Here is a 10,970-nt window from a genome sequence, read left to right as displayed (position 1 = left end):
CTAAACAGATACGTAGCCAGGAATTCGGAGGCAGCTGGTTTTTTGCTGCCACCACCAGCAGGCTCCACCCAGGAAGTCCAAAAGAGTAACTTATTATTTATTTCCTTCAAATCCACCCTTTTTGTTTTCTACCTGAATTACTTTTTTATACTTGCAACATTTCATAGCTTCCTATTTTATCCCTTGGCTCATGCGGAAGCAAGTTTTTTTAATATATTCTGAATTCTCTGTCCCTAGCCTCTGCCTTCCTAATTTCATTATTAACATGATTTCTTTTCCCCCACTTTCTATTGATGTTGTTATTAAGGTCATGCTACTTTTATTAACATTTGTAGGAGGGGAATCAAACATTGTAAAAACATGGAAGAAGGCGGGGCTTAGCAGTGAGAAGATGGAGTTTCAGGCTATTCCTGAAATTCCTCTATACCGAAGGATTTTTGGACGGGTTTTTGAACCCTAGCTGTCCCGTAGACGACAGTGAAAGGTGAGGGGAGACCCAGTGACCTCAGAGACGTTCGCAAAGTCTCTGGGGGGGGGGTATTAACCCCTCTTGCCAATTCCTTTCTGGATTAGCTGCGTGCTAAATGAAACTGCAGGTTGCCCCTAAGAATGGCAGAAGTGATGTCATCTAGTAAGCTGATTTTATTATCCAAGAGAGACGGTCCGCGTTAAAAGCCTAAGCTAATTGAAACCAAAGAATAGAAGAATTTAGCGGCGAATTGGTCTCCTTTTTATGGATTTATGGTTGGTGGCTACTTTATTTCTTAAAAGCTTCAAGGAACTCTTCGACATCCCCCCCCCCCTCTGATTCTCTCTAAGTGGATCATAAAGTTTACTCTCTACTAATTAGTCTTTCACGATTTGACATTTTTATTACTTGGTTGTGTTTACGATCAGATAAGATTGCACAGTTTTCAGCGTCTTTTTACTTGTAATTTTTAACTGCGACACATCATGGCTTCACTCCAGATTCTTTTTTCCGCATGTCGAGAGCTTTTTGACTCTTATCAGAGATTGGAAAGACAATTGGATCTGATTTTAAAATATGAAGGAAAAACTGAGATTGTTGAATGTTTGAATGTTCCTGAAATACAAATGGAAAATGTGAGAAATGGCGTCTGGTCTATCTCAGAGGAAGAAAGGAGGGGGGGAGCTATAAAGAAGATTCATTTAAAGAGACAGAGTATAAGAGAAATGAAAACTCCACCCCTGAGAATTAAAATCAATTTGAAAAACTTTACAAGCCCGGGACAACACTATTATTTCATCACCGACATTCAGAGCCCAAAGGTGCGAAGATATCTTTGTTTGGGTTTGCTTATAAAAACATTTGGTAAATTTATCCAACGCGTGGCAATTGGTTTGAGAAGATTTTGTTATTGGAGAGACACAGGCTGACAGATGGAAGAACGCAACTTAAAATTAGCTAAATCTGATTACCTTAATTTGTAATAGATATAGCTGAATAATGACTGATATGGATAGTAATGTATATAATTTGGAACTGGCTGATAGATTGAAGAATACAATTGAAAACTAGCTAAAACTAACTGCTCTTCTTTGTAACAGATATAGTTGAATAATAACTGATATTGATAGTAATGTATATAATGTGGAGTTGATATGATAACTAACAATTGGATATGAGAAAACATTTTTAGATTATACATAAAGAGTATTTTTTTCAAATATATTTTATTCATTTTCACATTCCATTTTACAGTCACTTATATACTGGATATTTGCTATAAGAAAAGAAATAAAACAAAATAAAAAAACAACACAACTCATCATTCACAACCCCACCTGACACTTCCATCCTCCATACACCCCATCTTCCCCCTCCAACTTTCCTTTCCTCCCTCTAACACTCCCCTCCTACTTCCCTTTCCCCTCAAACCTTCCTTCTCCCCTTACTCCCAGCACGCCCTCCTTACATTCCCCTTACTCCTTCCTTACTCCTCCCTCTTCTTTCCCTCTACCTCCCTCCTTGGTGTATTCCTTTATTCAACTTATTCAATTTATTAATATAATATGATAAAAAATAAAATAAACCAAGGAAAAAAAATATAAAGAAAGAAAAGAAAAAGAAAAAAAAAGAACAACCGTATACAAGTGCATTCTTTTTCTTATTGAGACTATATTAACACCCACCCACCCACCCCCCATAATCCCCATCCCTAATCCTCCCGACTTCCCAGGGCCCACACCTGGCACTGCCCTCTGTCTAAAGTATCTTATGATCGTATGGATTAAAAATAAAAGTAATATATTAAAAAAAAATAGATAGAAAGAAAATACAAATTATATAAAGGAAAAGAAAGAAAAAAAAAGAAAAAAAGAACTCTTTGTATTAAGCTCAGCCCCCCATCTTTATTTATGTTTAAATAGTGTAAGTCATTCTATATGTATTTTATTCTCGTCTCTTGCTTCTTTGTTGTTTACCCCAACCTCCTGTAGACTCTCCAGTTCCTCTTCCTTAACCTTATATTCAGATAAACATTTATACAAATTTGTATAGACATCAGTATACAATCTAGCTCAAAATAATCTCACCAAACTTTCCCTTCTAGTAAAATTTAAGCAGCGTGGATCATTCCACATATTCAAATATTACTTTACAGAAGAATAATCTCATCAAACTTTCCCTTCTAATAGGATTTAAACAGCGTAAATCATTCCGCGTGCATTTTACCCTCGTCCCTTGCTTCTCTAATATTTACCACTATTTCCCATAATCCCTCCAAATAATCTTTCTTAACCTTATTTTCAAACAGTAATTCACACAAGAGTCAAAATTTATACAAATTTGTGCAAACATCAATTTACAATCTAGCTCAAAATAAACTCATCAAACTTTTCCTTCTGGTAAAACTTAAGCAGCGTGGATCAAATATTACTTTACACAAAAATCAGTTTGCATTCTATCTTAAAATGATCCCATCCAGCTTTCCCTTCTAATAGGATTTAAACAACGTAAATCATTCCGCATGCATTTTACCCTCATCCCTTACTTCTCTGATATTTACCACTATCAAATTTATGCAGACATTAGTTTAAAATCTAGCTCAAAATAATTTCACCAAGCTTTCCCTTCTAATAAAAATTAAATAGCATGGATCATTCCACATATTCAAATAATACTTTCAACAAGAATCAGTTTACCTTCTATTTTAAAATAATCTCATCAAACTTTCCCTTCTAACAGGATTTAAACAGCGTAAATCATTCTGCATGCATTTTACAAATATACATTCAGCATCACCCCACCAATATCCGATTCCGCTTTTTCTACCGGAGAGAGGTCGCAAACCCCCATTCAATCCACAACTTTGACGAATATTTTAGAATGTCTAAATCCTCAATCTCCGCTTTTCTGCTTCTCCGAGGGAGGGAGAGCTACCCCCTCCATCTTGCAGCCATGTGGTCTGTTGCTTGCCTTCTCCTTCGGCTTGTCTTTCCTCTTTTCCAAGTGAATCAGGAAGTCCCGCCTTCAAAGTCTTGTAATAGAAATCTCGAGCCTCCGAAACAGAATTGAGACGAAGTCTTTGATTCTCAAATGTGACCGTAATGCCGGCTGGGGCCTCCCATTTATATTGAATCTGATGATTTCTAAGCTCTTTAGTTAAGAAAGTATAGTCTCTTCTTGCTTTTAACATCTGGGATGGTATTTCTTTGAAGACAATCCAATCCTGGCCATCAACTCGCAAGCAATTATTGTAAAACTTTTGCATGATCGCGTTTCTGGATTCTTTTGTGGAGAAATATATAATTATGTCCCTCGGGAGCTGTCGCTGTTCCGCTACCAACGAATTCTGGCGATAGATTTTCCGAATCTGCCAATCAAAATTAAGTCCCGGGCTTCCCACCGCATGGCTGAAGGCCTCAACAAAGGTCTGTTTCAGATTCTCTCGCTCCTTTTCGCGGAATCCTCTGACTCTTATTGCAAATGCCTTCTTGTTAAAGTTTATCATAACGAGCTGTTCTTGAGTATCTCTAATTTTTTGTTGTAATGTTTGGATATTAGTAGTCAAATTAGAATTAGCCTCCTCCAAGCTTTCCAATTTATTCTCCATTTCAGCGGTATAATCTGACAGGGCAGACACGGCTACAAACGTATTCGCCTTCATTTGGGCAATTTTAGACTTTAAATTACCATATAGCTCCAATACAAATTCTTTAATTTCTTGTTTAAAATCATTAAACATTTGAAAGAAAAATTCCTGTGTTAAGAATTCTCCAGTAGAGGGCGTAGGAGACAAGGGCTGCGATTCCATAGTAGATTCTTTAAATTCATTCGTAGATTCTTTAAGCACATTCGTAGAGAGACGCTTCGATTTTGACCTGGGTGCCATTATAAATAAACAAATAAACAGCGCTCTCGCTCCCCTCTGTTTCCAAAAAAAAAATTATTTTGTTAAGGAGCGGTCTGCAGGAAGGTAAAGCCGGCTAAGTACCATAGGTAATTGAAACTGGAGGTATAATGATGTTGATATGGTAAATATTCGAGTTAAGATATTTGAATTAATATGAGTTAATGGAAGAGAAGCACCAAAGCATGTTGTAACCAGTTGATATACTTCTTTTTTTTAATAATAGATACCTGTGTTTTGTTTTGTTTTCCTGCCTTGTCTCTTGTCGTTTTTGTCTCTTTTTTTTTGTATTATTTTTATTTTTTATTTTTATTTTATTTTATTTTATTTTGTTGCCCTTTTTTTATTTTTTATTTTCCCACCGGTGTGGGCAGGTATTGTTCAAGATTATTACTTTTATTAATATCTCTAAATAATAATTACAGTTAAATGAAAATGGATATATAATAATGCTTGAGTTAATATGAGTTATGTTGGTTGACTGTGGAGGAGATGTACCAAAACTTATCTGTAATTGATTGACACATTTTCTACAGATGTAAAGAAAGATGCTGTACCTGTTTTAAATTAAAATTAAAAAACATTTATTAATAAAAAAATAAAAAAATAAAATTATATATATATATATATATATATATATATATATATATATATATATATATATATATATATATATATATATATATATATATATATATATATATATATATATATATATATATATATATATATATATATATATATATATATATATATATATATATATATATATATATATATATATATATATATAAAAAAAACATTGTAAAAACATAATAGCCAGGAATTCTAATATTGCAAATTTTGCTAGTTCTTTCCAAATTTTACATCACTTGGCTGTACAGCTCTTTTTCCCCCGGACCTTATTTGATAAATCACCGTATACAGTTAGTTTTTGTTCAATGGGGGAAAAAGCTTGGCTTTATTATTCCTAATATGCAAGATCCATACCACCCTTTGGGTGGATACCCATAGGCATACTTTAAACATATCCAGTACATTCCTTCAGGTGTTATCCTGTCCAGGGTGTCACTTTCAGGATCCTTTAAATAAGCCATTTTAGTTATTTCACTTAATGCTTCCTCCTTTGAGGTTCCACTTCCTCCCCATTAACTGTTGTTGTTCCATACAGTTAAGCAAATCATGTCTCCTATTGCTATCCTGTTATCATTCTTTCTTTCATAACATACCCTCCCTACTAAATTAATTGTTAAAGTCCATGTTCCTTCCTTACTTTTTGTGAATTTTAAAGTATTATTCCTCCATATATCCGTGCTGGGATACGACCGGTATGCCCTGGTATGGGAGTACCAGTGCCTGCTGGGAACACCAGGTATTATTCCAGTACAGTGCTCTGGAGGGCCCACCCACCCACCCACCCTCCTTACCTGTATTTGAGCCGATTGGGGCTTATGCGCATGCACACGGAGCATATGTGCCTGCACAATGCTCCGCTGAGCAGCTGGAGTGTCACGGAGCATCGCAGGCAGTAACTACGCATGTGCATGCTGCGCACGTGCTGCGTGCATGCATGTGGTGGACACCCAGCCCCATTGCACCATACCAGTTGGAATGAGATCCAGAACCCACTACTGCCACATATCAACTACTATATTGTGACTTAATTCCTGAGCTTCCCATGGCCATTGTTCTCCCATATTTGTTTCTCCACATACAAAACAATTCTTTACCATTAGAGTCTTAGCAATTTCTTCAGTTAATTGCACAAACATGTTTACTACTTTCTTAGGGAATTCAGGCAATTCTTATAACCATCTTATATTGTTCCAGCACATCTTCAATTATCTTAATATCACACTCTATCTTACACCCAATACAACTTACACAATCAATGAAATGAGAACAACAGCAACATCCACAAGCACAACTACAAAACAAACACATCCAGGAGGGCGTGTAATGGAATCTGCTCAGTGGTAGTCTCCTTCAGTTAGGGAAATAGCATGGGCTGTTCAATCCTAAAAAGGAAAAATACAAAAATACCCCAGATAATGAAGAATGCTATTCCCACTGGTAATGTTACTGCCCACCAGTCCATTGGGTTCTTCGGATCATCAACTTCAATGGATCTCCTTGGTAAGATTCCACTTTTCACTCCTTTGTGGCTGGGACGGGCCCTTTCACTCAGGAGCAATGAGTCTAACCTTTTTCAGCAGTTTGTGAAGGGAGAAAATTATCCATTGGAATCCTTTGGAAAGTTGCCAGTAATAGGCCTAGGAGTGAGCTTGCAGGCCTCACTGAACCAAAGTTTTAAACTACCGTATTTTTCAGATGCACTGAAGTATAAGATACAGGTTTTGAAGAGGCATTTTTTTTAAAAAAAAGTAGATAGATAGATAGATAGATAGATAGATAGATAGATAGATGGATGGATGGATGGATGGATGGATGGATGGATGGATGGATGGATGGATGGATGGATGGATGGATGGATGGATGGTTAGGGAGGGAGAGAAAGAAAGAGAAATACAGTATGTATGTAGGTAGAGAGAGTAGGTAGGTAAGTAGATAAAGGGATAGAGAGAGAGAGAAATATAGATAGAGAAATACAGTAGGTAGGTAGCGAGAGAGAGAGTAGGTAGGGTAGAGGGATAGAGAGAGAGAAATAGAAAGAGAGAGAAATACAGTAGATAGGTAGGGAGAAAGAGAGAGTAGGTAGGTAGGTAGATAGAGGAAAAGAGAGAGTGAAATACAGTAGATAGGTAGGGAGAGATAGGTAGATAAAGGGATAGAGATAGAGAAATGCAATAGGTAGGTAGAGAGAGAGAGAGTGTGTAGGTAGGTAGGTAGTGTAGGTAGGTAGGTAGAGAGAGAGAGAGAGAGAGAGAGAGAGAAATACAGTAGATAAGTAGGGAGAAAGAGAGAGTAGGTAGGTAGGTAGATAGGTAGAGGAATAGAGAAATACAGTAGGTAGATAGTGAGAGAGAGAGTAGATAGGTAGGTAGATGTTTCCAGGTGTATTTATCCATGTGCTGGAGAAGGAAATCACTGACAAACCTTAAGACTTTGTTTCTGCTGGAACAGCACTTGATCAATGTAATTCTCATTAGTTAAAGAGCTTTCCGAAAGGGGGAAAACGGTTTTTGCACTCTGCAAATCTCCAAAAAATGGCCCATTTTTCGTGAAAATGGGATCTTTTTTTCAAATAAAAGGCATGAATAGCCTTGTGGGGGGGGGGCTTGCAGAGTGCTCCTGGGGGGTGGGGGTACAAAAACAAGCAAAAAGCAGCCTGTTTTTTGTGAAAACGGGCCCATTTTTTGTCAAAAAAAATTGCATGCATAGCCTTATGGAGGCTTATAGAGTGCTGCTGGGGTGGGGTGGGGGACAGCCCATTTTTACTTATTTCTGCCCTCCCCATCCCCAGGAGCTCTCTGAAAGCCTTCCTAAGGCTATGCACAGTCATTTTGGTGAAGGGGCAGGGCTTTGGGAGGCAAAAATGCTTATTCGAGGTATAAGACGCACCCAGATTTTCAGCCTCTTTTTTGAGGAAAAAAGGTGCGTCTTATACTCCAAAAATACGGTAACATAATTGCAAAATGTACCAAACATATTTCAAATGTGCTGAGTTGTATCTGACTTTTACGCTACTTTTTCTGCAAAGTTTGTACTTGTATGGATATATTTAGAGTGGGAAGAATGAGATGGTGGGAAATGAGGAACTGAAAGAAACATTAAACCATTAAATCAAAATGGTGTTCAGAAATGAAAAATATATCTGCATAGCTTTCTATATTGCAAACAGTGCAAACTGAAGAACTACAATGGTATGTATCAGATGTCACCCTTCACCTCGCCTCTCAGTCTGGCTCAGCAGAGAGGAAGAGAGGTGAGAGAATGGCACCTGGTTCCGCAGAGAGGGAAAAAATGGTGAAAAGAACAGAAAATTGCAGCCCCCCCCCCATGCTCCTGCTTCTCTCGTTCTTTCTTGCTGCAAAGAGAATACAGGAAGAGAAAGAAAGAAAGGGGGAAAACATTTGTAAAGACTACCTCACCTTCTTTCTCCAATCAGTGTCCTTTCAAGAAAATAATTTCCTCTATCCCTCTCTAGCCTCAATAAATCACAGACATTTTCTACAAATTTCTCTCCCATAGCCTCCATGGAATCTTTTTCATCTCTTTTCCTTGCAAACACTGGCTTTTGCCTTTTTCACTTACTTTACAACAACAAGAAAAAAATCTTGCGACTTACTGTTTCTTTACACAAAAGGCAACACCTCTGAGAGGGGTAGGGGGGAGGTAAACACATAGGTCTCAGGATCACTTTGTCTTATCACTCCTTATGGGCTTTGGGGCATCTCCCACACACACACACACTCACATTTGTACTGCAAACAGAGTTCTGTGTAATTTCACATACAAAATTTTCATTTCATGCTTTCTCTACATAAATCAATCATAATTATTTCAGGCGCCTTTTTCACAAGCCAATGAGCTCCAGTTTCTATTATCAAAGGATCTCAACCTCCCTCCAAGTCTGGAAATCATTATACACAGAAATATACAAACACACATACCATTTTCAGACCTGGGGTTCTGTTCCTTTAAATCTTCTTTTTTTTTCTTTCCTCATTCTCAAAGCTGTGGGAAAACTCAGAGAGTAGTTTCAATCATAAATGTGATTGTGGGCCTTAACTACCTCTTCTTTCTCACAGCTTCAAGCTGAGAAGCTTACTTATTTTACCAGCTGGTCACATATATCACAATCAATTCAATCCCATTCAATTCTAAATGCTATTATTATAGATGCACATCTAAGAATTTTTAACAGAAATCCCATCAAATTGATCAAGTTAAATTATTTGAATCTTCCCATTTAGACAGGCTTTACATTTTTATTACCTGCTAAACCCCAGGTGGGAAGAACAACAACCATTTTCTTCTTTATTCTTTCAAAGTTTTCTTTTGAGAATGGTAAAACTGCAGTATTTCTCCCCCCCCCCCTTACTACCCCTGGGTCTTTCTACCAGGCATAATAGCATGAACTAACCATATCTTCTTTGGTCAGTCCCAATGTATGGAGGGGCTTCCCAACTTCTAAGTATTTTTCTCTAAAGGACTAGTTGGGTCCATTTACAATTTGGGATTCTTCCTAATTGTTTTAGTAAACTTCTCATCTTTACTCGAAGTTACACTCATTGTTCTTTCTCCTCAAGCACTTGATTGTTACTACCTGCTTCTGCCTGGGGTTGAAACCCTATCTTTCTAGTTTGATTCTCCCAGCAGGCACTAGCTTATTTTTAAAGATCCAAACTCTTTTCTATCTATCTTGAATCTCCCAGAAGGTGCTGGCTTATTTTTAAAGATTAAGATTTATAGAGACCTTCTGTAAGGGCTCCTCTCCTAACTTAAGAAAGTGGACCCTTGAAACAGAGTATTTCAAAAGGAATCTTTTATTAAGAAGAATGGAAGCCATTAAAGTCAAAGGAACATTTGAATCCCCTTCAGCAATGCAAGTAGAATTAAAGCAGTAGAAACCCTCCCATTTGTTAGAATGCAGATCCTAGCCAATATACAAGTGTGAAGATTTCCTTTATCAACTGCCCTGAGAACCGAATAAAGATACTTTCCCATGGCTATCTTCCGTTACACAGTAAAGTTGGGGATAAACAGTCTTAGGGGAAGGATAAGTGGTTTAATTGGTTTGCTTACCAGTGGTTCATCTTCTGGATTGCTCCCAGATGAGTATGGTTCCTCCTGCTGAGAAGCCAGGGTTTCCTCCTCAAAGAGGGGATGCGGTGGAGATTCTAGAATCTCCCTGCTGCTCAGGGCTGCCTCCTTCCCATGCTGGCCAGGTTTCATAGATTTTCTCCCACAATGGGCACTCTGGTTCCCTAGCCAGTGCTTGAGAATGGCATTCTGCACTTCGATGTCCCTCCTTTCCACACTTGAAACAGGTTGAGGTTTTTGGAGAAGATACTATTTGTGGATTGAAAGGCTCTTGCTTCCATTAGGTTGGAGATTTCTTCCACATTCACCCTGCTCGGTACAGATTCTTGGCCATATCTATCTCTGCCTCTTCCATAGTGAGATATCACTCATGTAGGTGGTTCAGTGCACCTCGGGCCATGCAGTCATTGTAGAGGTCATCACTCAGCCCATCCTTGAACCAGCATACCAGGATATCTTCCGGCCAGTTCACATGGCACGCCAGGTCTCAGAATTCTTCCGTATACTCTGCCACTGGCCTGCGTCCCTGCTTCACAACTTTAATACAGTCACATGCTTTGCAGTCAATGAGGGGGTCCTAAAAACATCATCGCAGGACCATCATGAAACAGTCAAAGTCCCACCATCCCACCGTTCTGGTGCATCAGCATCACGTAGGGTCACCATCCATATGGCAGTACCTCCTTCCAGGCCTAGGGTAACCACTTGCACTTGGGATCCTTGGGTTTGAAAATCATGCCCATATTCTTGCATGTAGGTGAGCACATATGCCACAAAGAATCCCAATTTTTTTGGGTTCCCATCAAACTTCACCGCAAGGGAAGGAGTTTTTCTTTCTAATTGCAGGTTTCAGGATTGGTTGGGAGCAAC

Source organism: Thamnophis sirtalis, unplaced genomic scaffold, assembly GCF_051295495.1.
Source record: "Thamnophis sirtalis isolate CommonGarterSnake01/CBP01778 unplaced genomic scaffold, rThaSir2_p1.2 scaffold_4, whole genome shotgun sequence".
Lineage (NCBI taxonomy): Eukaryota > Metazoa > Chordata > Lepidosauria > Squamata > Natricidae > Thamnophis > Thamnophis sirtalis.
The sequence above is the reverse complement of the archived record's forward strand: the minus strand, read 5'-3'. Positions refer to the sequence as shown.